This window comes from Carcharodon carcharias, chromosome 11 (genome assembly GCF_017639515.1).
Source record: "Carcharodon carcharias isolate sCarCar2 chromosome 11, sCarCar2.pri, whole genome shotgun sequence".
Taxonomy (NCBI): Eukaryota; Metazoa; Chordata; class Chondrichthyes; order Lamniformes; family Lamnidae; genus Carcharodon; species Carcharodon carcharias.
Genome location: NC_054477.1, coordinates 34,959,019 through 34,972,120, shown reverse-complemented (window position 1 = coordinate 34,972,120; position 13,102 = coordinate 34,959,019). Strand labels below are relative to the sequence as shown.

At 41.6% G+C, this 13,102-nt stretch overlaps 1 protein-coding gene across 1 annotated transcript in view; it reads right to left on the bottom strand.

The window, feature by feature from the left end:
* foxo1a (forkhead box O1 a) overlaps window positions 1–13,102 on the bottom strand; it is an 87,915-nt gene that overhangs the window by 42,956 nt on the left and 31,857 nt on the right. The gene's annotated exons all lie outside the window — the stretch shown is intronic.

Sequence of the window (13,102 nt, the reverse complement as noted above, 5' to 3'; positions counted from 1 at the left end):
CCTAATTGGGATGGTGGTGGAGAGCTGCATTCTTGAACAGCTGCAGTCCAGGATTTTGACCCAGCGACAATGAAGGAACAGCGATATATTTCCAAGTCAGGATGCTGAGTGACTTGGAGCGGATCTTCCAGGTGGTGGTGTTCCTATCTATCTGCTGCCCTTGTCCTTCTAGGTGGTAGTGGTCGTGGGTTTGGAAGATGCTGTTGAAGGAGCCTTGGTGAATCCTTGCAGTGCATCTTGTAGATGGTTTACACTGCTGCTACTGTGCGTCTGTGATGAAGTGAGTGAATGTTTGTGGATGTGGTGCCAATCAAGTGGGCTGCTTTGTCCTGGACGGTATCAAGCTTCTTAAGTGTTGTGGGAGCTGCACTCATCCAGGTAAGTGGGGAATTGTCCATGACACTCCTGACTTGTGCCTTGTAGATGGTGGACAGGCTTTGGGAAGTCAGGAGGTGGGTTACTCGTCACACGATTCCTAGCCTCTGACCCACTGTTGTAGCCACAGTATTTATATGGCTAGTCCAATTCAGTTTCTGGTTAATGGTAATCCTCAGGGTGTTGATAGTGGGGGATTCAGTGATGGTAATGCCATTGGACATCAAGGGGCGATGGTTGGATTCTCCCTTGTTGGATATGATCATTGTCTGGCACTTGTTTGGCGCGAATGTTACTTGCCACTTGTCAGCCTAAACCTGGATATTGTCCAGGTCTTGCTGCATTTTGGACATTGACTGCTTCAGTATCTGAGGAGTCATGAATGGTGCTGAACATCGTGCAATCATGATGAATATCCCCACTTCTGACCTTATGATGGAAGGAAGGTCAAATACATGGTCCTAGAACAACAACATCAATGATTTCATAGAGGATATTGCGAATCAAGTGGGAGAACAAAAGAACAAACATAAGCATCCTTCAGGACACAGATATGCCAAGTAGAGAAGCCATGATAATCTCACATCAACTGAAATGGATAGCATATCTCAAAACCTCAAAGAAGGCCTGTTCTATTAATATCAACACATGGGAAATGGATGCCCAATCGTGACCATGGTGTCAAGACCTACCAACCAAAAAGGACAGCCACTGAAAAAGGACAACGAGACTGACAGAAAAAGGGGGCAGCTGCTCAAGGCAACATTCCACTACCACCTCTACCGGCCAACAACCAATGTCCTCACTATGGGAGAGCCTGTAAGACCAAGATAGGGCTAATAAACCCACAGCCAACAATGACATCTCACATCCACCTAACCAACTTCAAGAAAGAATCATCCTTGACACAATGGATTGCCAAAAGAGAGAGATGACTGGCCCTACAAGATCTATTGTAGAGCATTATTAACACATCATTCTTTAAGATGGGTTTTGTTCCAGCGTACTTATTGTTCCAAATATTAATTAGGGAATTGCACTACATTTTAATCAGCATAAAACTCTTTCAATACAATGTTTGTACTACAACAATAATCCTATTTTCACATTTGTTTTGCTCTTTTTCTCTCTCATGTGCAAACAATCAAACTTCACATGTGTGTGCCACTCTGAACAAACTATGAAGTAAGAAGCCCTAATACCTCAAAGAACTTTATGCTTGACCCAACCCATGACTGACAATGCTTATGCACTCAGAAATACTTTCACCAAAGTCAGTGAAATCGGATTGAGTCTTCCATCGTGCAGAGCAACAGTGAGTGCTAAATGGCAGTCAGTACAGGTTAAATGTAAATAGAGGTTACAGCAAGTTAGCTATTTCACTCCACAAAGGGTTTCTGATCACCTACCTGGTAATCAAAAGACACATCAATCCCTACTGCAGCTGTCAATGTCAGTATCACTGCCAGTAACACAACAGCCAAACACTTAGTGAATGACTGCTAGAATACCAAAATGTGAGATTGAGGCAATGCTTGCAAGGCGGTGCAGGGGAGGAAGATTAACTTCTTCAAAATCGAAGCTAAAATAAATTAAAAATGTAAATCTTCAGTAACCAGCTTAGTACCACAGGTTAAACATTGTTCTACTATACTACTTGCCTTGCTGTTAAGCACATAAAGCTAAAATGACAGGCTGTATAGGCCAACCACATCCCGCCACAGATTTCCTGTTCTGCTTTTTCCTCATTCATCACTCTATTTCTCAATAAAATGAACTTCTTGGCAGTGTTTGGGTCGTGATAACGCCACTGGAGCAAAAATAGAATTGAGATTTACTCTTTTAGCCTTGTAAAAGACACAGACAATAGCAGATTTTACAAACCACCATCACCTTCTCAAGGGCAATTAGGGATGAACAATAAATGCTAGCCTAGCCAGCAAAGCCCACATCCCAAAATGTTCTTTTTAAATCGCCAAATGAGTAAATCTTTTGCTAAAGTAACACAATTCTGAGCATTCACAGAAAGTAAAAATGTCGCCAAAGGGAGGGCAAAATTATTTTGGACATGAATGCTATGAATTACCCATGATCAATTCTGAACATAAAAAAAAGGAAATATTCATTTTCACCTACTGAAATGATTGCAAGATATTTGATTGCGAACAACAAAAACCCATTTTCTGAAGCATGCAGTGCCACCCACTATCAAAACTTAAATAGCAACTTCATATGTTATAGTAATATTTTTAAATTGTAATATTTTAAAATTGTATCTACTCAATGAAAGTCAAGGGGTGAAATCTTGTGCCTTCCCATGTGGTGAGTTTGGTGGTGGAGGAATTTGATCAGGCAGGAGGGTTGTGGTTGGGGACCCTGCCACCTTCCTGCCTCCACACCAATTAAGTCCAGAGCAAGGCGGCCCATGGACAGCCTTCCTGCCCTGCTGCCAATAGAGGCCCTTAAGTGATTAATTAATGCCCACTTAACACTGGTATTAACCCGGCAATGGGCAGGGGAACTTGCCATGTGCAGAGCTGCTTGTGGGCTCCTGGTGTGAAATGGGGGCCATGGCATCCCTCGTTCAAAGGCTCATGAGATCAGGAAGGGGGCTCCCCTGCTGAGAACCATGCCCCCGCCCTTGATGATAACCCCCTTCTCACAACCCCCCCTAATGTCATCACTCATCTTTCCCCTAGGATCCATAAATGATCCTAGAGGGTCAGGCAGGTGCCGTATTGACAGCAGTCGCTGTGTCCTTGGAGGTGCTGCCACTCAAGAGCTGCGGGACTAGATTGGCCGGCAGCTGTTGGCAGGTGGGACTTCCACCCCCTGGGATGACTAGCCACTAGCCTGTCAAGTACCAGAGCAGAACAAGGAATAAGATGTGATGAACCTTGCCAAAGGAAAGATCCAACAGTGGGCTTCCACCAGCTCTCCAGCCAGCGGCTGAGAACCCCATTGCCTCCACAAGATTCCGGCCAATATCATAACAATATCTGTGCTAGTGACTGTTTAATGAGAATTTAATGGTTCCTTTATCACTTTATAAACTTATCATTATATCCAACTCACTTTTCTCTACATTCTGTGCATGCAAATTTATAATATCTTGAATTTGACTAGAAAATCCAAGAACAGAGAGTAATTTTTTTTTGGAACAACCCTGACCACAAGAAAAAATATCAAATTCTGTGCTTTGTGCTCATGTGTTGAAGTAAATAACTGACCATCCATTAAACTTGGATTTGGAAAGTTTACAAAATGGACCAGTTATGCTAAGTCAACAATCCCAAATAGTAAGTAGTACCTTATCAATCTTATGCTGAGGAACACGCAATGTAAAGATCTCACAATTTAGAAGTCCTACTGGCTGAAGTTATTTTCTCCAATTATTTCTTCCACCCAAAAAATGTAAGCAATCTGTAAGGTAGGCAAATACTCAGGAGAAAATTGATATTTTTGTTAATATCATTAAAATTTCATTAAATCTTTTGGACCAAATTACTTCCCAATGTCCAACATATAGATTTTTTTTAATGGTTCAATAAAACAGTTTTGGAAGAACCTGCTGTCTGTAATAGCTTCTGATCTGTTCACTGCGAGTCTTATTCACACATCAAGTCAGAAAGTTTTCACCATTTTTTAAATTTGAAAATCTCCAAGTTTCAATGTTACAACGGGCCTAATCTTAATAGATCTGCACTTGGTGTGAGGTAAATAGTAGTATAAAGCTGATTATATGTACTGAATGTGGAAATCTTTTTAGTATTCATGAATCAAATACTATCTTGTGTTTATTCCTAACCATGTGGTAATCGAACACCCCATTTTGTAGGGTGGTCACTGCCAAATAGTACAGAATGTACTACTTTGCTAAGCCAATTCTGGCTTCTGTTCCAGTTTAAGATGTCCCTGGAGTGTTTCATACAATTCTGTCATTTTCGTAGCACCTGCCATTCGCACTGAAGCTCAGTCCATGAAACAAACTCAACACAACTGTACTCCTCTTTGGGAGGAGAACGAAACTTGGACCTCCTAGTACCACAATCTTCACAAGTTTATATATTATAACAGTATGCCTATAACACAGCCATGAAGAAAGCTAATATGAAATGTTATGCTAGTTGCAAAAAGCTACAGATACATCAGCTGGCATCATATCTCCCACACTCATCCATTTACTTGCAGGAGTGCATCAGACTTGAAAGAGTAACAGTGATTGACAACAGCATAAAGTAGATGCAAAGGTAATATATGCTCTAATTCACTCGCTTTAAAAGTATTTTTTCTAAAATTTTACTCTTACATCAAAATTCACCTTTGGGTGATACGATAAGGAAGAGTTATCAATGGCATGTGCTGGGCCGTAACTTCTTCAGAGTGGCAATCAGCGTCGGATTGCCATTCCGTACCCACTTACCTACATCAAATTTCTTCTGTGCGTGTCTCACCTGACCTTCCAACTTAGGCAAGCACAAGGCAGCACAACTGTCTCTGAAGTCCAGCACCATCGAATTGAAGGAGGACATGCCCCCTTTTTTATGGCACTAGCTGCCGTAAAGCAGGTATGTTTAAGGATCCCATTGAAACTGACAAGCCAGGGAGATGGTAAGTGCCTAAGGTAAATGAAAAGGATTTGGGGGTGTTTGGAGGTCGGGTGGGGATTGGGGGAGGGGGGTCAGACATCAGGAGGGGGTTGGGGTGGGGGTCAGACATTCAGGCATGTTGGGGAGGCTGGACATTGGGAGGGGGTGGAGTGGGCCAGACATTGGAAGGGGGAATTCCAGGGGTGGGAGAGTCCCCTGGGGGGGTCGGGGGAGTCCCATGGGGTTGGGGGGGGATCTGACTGGGTCTTTATCATAGTTACCCAAAAGTTAAAAAAGTTTTAATTCTTCTAACCTTTTCTGGGTGAGTATTGGTATAACTCCGGCGGAACCATCCAAAGTTTGCAGTTTAAACCACATTTTCGGATGCAGCAGGACAATTGTCCAGAGGAAGTGTGCACTTCTGGGCAATTGCTGTGCAAATCCTTACCTGGGAACTTCCCAAAGGGATTTTCCAGCGCATCTTTGGGGCACCCCCCACCCCATCTGGCGCTGGGGAACTCGGAGGTTATGACCCGTTATCTCCAGGTACAATAACTGCAAACCAATGGCAGTACTGAAGAACAGGTACTGCAAGTAACCTCCAACTAGTGGACTTGAACTGAAAAGATGTACAAATCTTCCAATTTTCTTATAACATTAGACAACCAGGAAAGCCAGTAGGTTTAACAGTTGTGTCGGTGGCCAGAATACCATTATAATTTGACAGAAACCTGCAAAGGGTCATTAATAAGCTAGGTGAGTGGGCAAACCAGCAGAGAGAGTTCAATGTGGGAAGGTGTGAGGTCATCCTTTTTGGATCCAAGAAAAATGGAGTATTTTCTAAATGACAAGAGGTTAGAAACTGTGGTGGAGCAAAGAGATTTAGGCATGCACATATAGAAATCACTAAAATCTACTTGACAAGCACAAAAAAAGCAGGTAATGGAATATTAGCCTTTATCTTAAGCTGACTGGACTGCAAAGCGATGGAAGTTTTGCTACAGTTGTACAAAGCTCTGATTAGACCATATCTGGAATGCTGCATTAAGTTCTAGACACCTCAGGAAGGATAAAATGGCCTTTGGAGGGAGTATACTGCTGATTCACCAAATGATACCCGGGCTGAAAGGGGTAAATTAGGAAGGCAGTTTGCATAGATAAGAAGGTTAAGAGGTTATCTAAATTAGACTTTGAAGATCATTAAAGAATTTGATAGCTTCTCATTAACTACCCCATTTCTTGTGGGGTGACCAGAACAAAAGGGCATAACATTAAAATTAGAGCGAGGATGTTCCAGGGAGATGTCAGGAAGCAGTCCTTCAGACAGAAAGAGAGGTTAGAAACTCTCTCCCTTAAAAAGCTGCAAAGGCTAGGATAATTGTAAAATTATAGAAAGTTAGGTAAGGTATTAAGTAATATGGGAGAAAAGACAAGTGAATGAAGTTTAGTTTTTTTAATTCATTCACGGGATGTGGGTGTCACTGGCTGGGCCAGCATTTATTGCCCATCTCTAGTTGCTCTTGAGAGGGTGGTGGTGAGCTGCATTCTTGAACTGCTGCAGTCCATGTGGTGTAGGTACACCCACAGTGCTGTTAGGAGGGGAGTTCCAGGATTTTCTCCCAGCAACAGATACAGATCAGCCATGATCCAACTGAATGGCTGTAAATCCTACACCTATTCTTATGTTCTCCTCCAAACGTCATGGTGCTATCTTCACACAATAGGACAAGCATCTATCTCCAGACTTCAGCCAATTCTAACCATTTCCAAACTGACCTCTGGGAAAAGCCAAGTATCTGCTTCTGAGATGGGAAAGTTAATGCAACATCAAAGAGCTACATCTTACTAGCCCACTGTGAAAAATGTCGATCTCTGGATGACAACATCTTTCAAAAATTTGCAAGATGAACTTGAACATCATAAAGCTTTAAGTGATTTATAAACCCAATGTGGGTACAAGACTATGCAAGGCATTTTGTTTGTTACTACCGGCTCAAAAAATTACAGGTTTTATTACATTAAAACACTGTATAATTTGATTACTCAACAGAAAACCTTAAGAATGTGCAATTTTTTTCCCCACTGACAGCCAAGTGCTGAACACAAAACACAAGTTGCCTGAAAACCAGGCAATGGAGTGTTTGTAAAGGATACGCAGTGCTTCTAAAAGATATACGTGGATATTAGTTAATCACAATTTCAAAGGGTTTAAGCTTCTTCAATGAATTACTGCTATGTAACTGTTACTAAGGAAGGGTTTTTATTATATGTAGTTAAACTATTTTATTTCCACCAATTCTCTTCATGGTCCAGTCATAGGATAACTGGCATTGAAGTAAGGCCTCACAGATTATAAAAAATATTTTGTATCATGAGTTATGAAGGAATTCAACACCCTCCGTAAGACATAACATAGAAGGATGTTCAATGACGCATCATTGCGTACTGAATTTATACCTTTTTATTTCTTAAGTAAATTTTAATAAGTGTTTCAAGAACATTAGGGCTGCTTGAATAGTTAATATTTGTGAGATTCCAATTATTAATTTTAAAGAGGGATTATTAGATTCAGCAATATCTTAATGTTGATTTTTTATTTGCAAATATGAAACTGCTTCTTTAAAATGCATTTTGCACCTTTTTGGTTCTCCCAGATCTACATCAATTTACGAGATATATATTATAAAAATAAAATGAAGCCCTATCAATCCATTTTGCATTGAGTTTCTAAATTCAAATATAATTTAGAAATAGCAGTGTTCCCAGTACTGAGTCCTTAGGCACCCCACTCAGTACTTGCCCCCATCTTCAATATAACCCCTTTAACATGTATTCTTTGTTCAATTCCTTCTTTCATAAAACATGCTTTCAGAACTATGCTAATGCAATTCCAAACTGTTAATACATTTTCTACTGTTACCATTTCTTTGTATAGTCACAATCAAGGAAAATGGGGAAATAAGACATTGTAGAATTACAATTTATTTGCAGTGGTGAATTCAAGATATATGCAATGTGTTGGTATGGCTCAGCAAGTTCAACCGCTGAACAGCAGCACCATACAGGTTAGCAATGTTGATACTGAATCAAAGTCTTTGCCAAGTTTTCCATTCTCAGTCACAACTGGAGTTCTGGTACTAAAGCTAGACTTGTCGATCCTAGGGTACAGAAAATAGGCCAGGATTGCTGCTTCGGAGCCCTATCCAACAAATTCTGTTTTAAGTACATGTGAGAGTGAAGGCGGTCACAAGATTGGGGCCAGTTGCAATTTTTCTACCCGCAGTTCCTCACTCCAACAGAACTCTAATGCTCACTGTAGTAATGGCACACATCATCTTTGGAGGTTGACTCCAGCAAGGAGGCAATATCTCAAATATGTGGTACAGCAGGAAAGGTGCGACTGAAATTTGGAGCCACAAAATTTGACAGAAATAAAATCATTACATGCTTGGGAGTGTAGAACAGCAAGACAGGGTAATGTGGCTGAAACAAATAAAAGGTCAGGAACAGACTGCTGACCTCCATACCCTGCAGAGAAATGCCCAATATCCAACTCTCCAGTTCTCCTATGAGGCCAGGTTCAACATGTGAAAGACTGTGAGCTCAAGTGGATACGCTACCCCACCAATGACTCCAACACAAACTACTATTGCAGCACTCCATAAGTATGCAAGATTATTTTCACTTCTCTCCAGAGACTTTTCACCACCATATTGGAAATCCCCTAAATGAGGAACAAGCATGCACAACCTTAATAATCACTGGGCTTCTTTACACACTGCAGTTTTTTAAATTTTGCAAAGCAAATTGTATTTAACTCTTGAACTTGTATTTCACCATGACGGTAAAGATTTGTCACATGGCTAATTTAGTATCTACTTGCCAGGAACAAGGTAGAGATAGGGAAGAATTTGTACACTTCACAGATGAATAGTTTATGCAAATCAGAGACCGTTGAAATATATTCAACGGTCTTTCACCACAAGTGTGAGGGTACAAATAGGTTAAAACCGTAAAAACTAGAATGAGCAAACTGGACAAAAAGTGCTCCTATCGTGCTACCTTACTCTGGTGAAAAATCGCTATACGAGGACAAATAGTTTACAGAAACATGATCTAATGTAAAGAATCTCTGAGTGTAAAAGATAAAGTACAAAAAAGGATTAAGAAGCGTTTGACAGAATTTCTATTATCTTCCTCACCACCCAACTCCTTTACCAGTCAAATCATGTCCAGGGCTTTCCAGCTACACAGCTAGCCATTCACTCACTGAAGGTACAAATTAGTGTGAAAAGTAAGAATGCGACAATATGGTAAATGAGTTTTGTAATCACTGTCAACTGTAATCTTTTTAACACTATGCAGCAGGAAGAATGGAGGCACTTTCAATCCCCAAAAATGAGTGGATTGGATTGGAGTGGCCCCAAGATTTACTGGGGTGGGAATTCCAAGTGGTGGGCAGGAGCTCTGATCAGATGGATTAGGTGTTTTGGAGGATGGTGGGTGGGGAGGTTGGATAGAGAGGGTGATAAAGAGAGAGAGAGAGAGGGTGAGAGAGAGAGAGAGAGAGAGAGAGGGTGAGAGAGAGAGAGAGAGAGAGAGAGAGAGACCAACCCAATGCACTCATTTTTGGGATTAAACGTGGCTCCATTCTTTCTGCTGCATGGTGGCAAAAACATTACAGCCGACAGCGATACAAAACTTGTTTACCATATTGTCTCATTCCCACTTTTCACACCTTCAATACCTCTAGCCTCAATTACTCCATGGGAGGAATTTTATGGCCTCGTCATGCCACTGGGAGGGGCCATAAAATTCTGCTCCATGCTTTAATCATCAGCTTTCCACTCTTCAAATTGGCAGCTCATGCACAACTCCACTGAATACATCCTATCCTGACCCAAGTTCCAATCATCCAATGCCCCTGCTCTCATCGCCCACTGGCTCCCCAAACCCAAGAAACATTTAATTAGGTCCAGAATGGGCAGTGCCCATAGGGGTGCAGTCATTCTGTCTCTCTTCGGCAGTCTTTTCCTTGCCTAAATGGCCCTGGAAAGGGACTATGCAGTATCCACTGGTATGCTTGATGTTTTCTGCAACCAGTGGCACTGCAAGGTATAAAAGGTATTAGGTATTATACACATTGCATAATAAATCATTGTGCAATTATCAAAGTTCCTTTTGCTTTCATTGGGGCTTTGTTGCTTATTTTGGCTTATTTTAATTTGTTTTTGCCATGCACTTCTTTCCTGCATTAGTGGTGCCCTAAAGGGGGCACTTGTGACAATTGGGTTTCTTTTTAATAATTCTTCCATGGGGTGTGGACATCTCTAGCAAGGCCAACACGTTACCCATCCCTAATTGCCTTTGAGAAGGTGAGCTGCTGCCTTGAACTGCTGCAGTCCATCTGGTACAGTTAAACCTGCAGTGCTGTAGAATCCAAGTCAAGTTAGTGTGTAGCTTGGAGGGAACCTGCAGATGGTGTTCCAATGCATCTGCTGCTCTTGCCCTTGCCCTTCTAGGTGGTAGAGGTCATGGGTTTGGAAGGTGCTGTGAAGAAGTATTGGTGAATTGCTGCAGTGCATCTTGTAGATGGTACAGACTCTCCACCACTGATGCACAATGGCAGCAGAGTGAATGTTAAGGTAGTGGGTAGAATGCCAATCAAGCAAGCTGCTTTCTCCTGCATAGTGTCGAGTTTCTTGAGTGTTGTTAGAGCTGCACACATCCAGACATCACACTCCTGAACACAGATTTGGAAAGTCAAGATGTGAATTATTCTATTATTTTTTCTTTATTCTTTCATGGGCTGTGGGCATCGCTGGCAAAACGCCCTAAATGCCCTTGAACTGAGTGGCTTGCCATTGCAGCTATTAAGAAGTAACCACCCAGCTGGGGGTCTGGAGTCATATGTAGGCCAGGCCAGATAAAGATGGCAGATTTTCAAATGAACCAGATAGGGTTTTACAACAATCAATGATAGTTTCATGGGTCACCATTACTAGTTTTACAATTCCAGATTTATTAATTGAATTTAAATTCTAGCAGCTGCTGTGGTGGGATTTGATCTTATGTCCTCAGAGCAGAGCCTGGGCCTCTGGATTATTAGTCCAGTGACATTATGACCATGCCATCATCTCCTTTCCTCACAATTCCCAGTCTTTCACCTACTCGTCACCACAGTATTTTATGGTTGGTACAGTTCAGTTTCTGGTCAATGGTAACCCCCTCAGGATGTTCAGATGGTTAGGTTCTCTCTCCAGAGATGGTCATTGCTCGGCACGTGTGGCATAACTTGCCACTTATCAGCCCACGCCTGAATGTTGTCCAAGCCTGCTGAATACAGACAAAGACGGCTTCAGCATCTGAAGAGCTGAGAATGATATTGAAAATTGTGCAGTCGTCAGCGAAAATCCTCACTTCTGACATTATGATAAAAGGAAGGTCATTGATAAAATTGGTGAAGATAGTTGAGCCTAGGGCACTATCCTGAGGAACTCCTGCAGTGATATTCTGGGAGAGACATGATTGGCCTCCAACAACCATCTTCCTGTATGCCAGGTATGACTCCAACCAGTGGAGAGCTTGCCCCCTAATTCCCATGGGCTTCAATTTTGCTAGGGTTCCTTGATGCCACACTCAGTCAAATGCGGCTTTGATGTCAAGGGCAGTCACTCTCACCAAGATAACTGTAGGTGTACATAAAGGATGGTCATTAGCAGATCAAATGAAGAATTTTGGAGCAATTTTGAGAAAAAATGTGCACCAACTGTCATTTTGAAGAGGGTTGAAGCAAATATCATTGGCACACTCAAGGGGACACATGATGTATAAAGGGAAGAGACATGAAGACACCATGGAAAGAGGCAATTACAATGAGAGGAGGCTCATGTGGATTATATACACTGACACATTGGAAAGAATGGCCTGTCTATGCTGTAGGTTCTATCTAGAGAATATCTCAATTTCAACAGCACAAACATGGTGCTTTTGTTTGGTTCCCAGGAAAAACACTTTCTCCCATTTTCTTTCATGCCATTCTTCATTTCTGGTCAGAACAAGCCAAGCAGAAGAATTTCCCTAAACAAAAACAGAATTACCTGGAAAAACTCAGCAGGTCTGGCAGCATCGGCGGAGAAGAAAAGAGTTGACGTTTCGAGTCCTCATGACCCTTCGACAGAACTAGAAGAATTTCCCTCATGCCTCTCTGGCACTCACCATGAGGAGGTGCTAATGAGCAGCCTGGGGAACACCCCATCCCATTATTTTTCACTCTGTTAGTGCTTCCCTACAGTAGCACAGATGAGATCAGCAACCCAGCAGGTGGATGACTGCAAGCAATCTCCTAAAAGACATGGATGCTGGAATTCTGTCTGGCTTAAAAATGTGACTTTAGAATGGAGTGTCTCTGATGAGTAAAAATCCAAAAGTTTTCTCCCTTAGTTAACAGTTAATACAACTGAATGGACAAACCTCAGTCTTAATGCATGCAACAAAATGCCAGTGTTTACAATATACAAAACATCAAAGTCAATTTAAATTACAGTCAGCTCAACATAATTAAATGTTGAAGAAGAAATAAACAGCAAACTCCATTTGGATAAACCACAACTACCCTCCCATTTAACTACAAAAGCCACCAAAAACCCAAGCAAAATTTGAGGAATTTTTCCCATAAGACTGAAATGACAAGCACAAATAGGAGGTTACTTAAAGCCCAACAGCTCTGCGTTCAACTGGCTCAGAGAAGTTGCTCAACCGCAGCTAGAGTCATCAAATATTTGAATCAAGAATAGTCCCTGCTCTTTCCAGATGTGTGTATTGATGAAGTCTACAACTAATTTCAGCATTGCTCATCCATGAAATGAATCCATGTAATCTCTCACCGTGTGGAAAACTAACGATCATGAAACTTAACACACTAAAAGGAGCAACAGACAAGTCCCTGTACTGCACTTTACCCTCTGCCAGGCTCCTCCTACAATTGGTATCTTTGTAGTTCAAGATAGATATGGATGTTCTTTGAACATTAACGAACAAGGTGCCAAGTTACAGAACATTACACATCTGACTGGGAATTACCTGCTCCAGTATTTTCTGGCTTCGTGCCTGTGACGTCATTGTCTGTCAGTCATTTA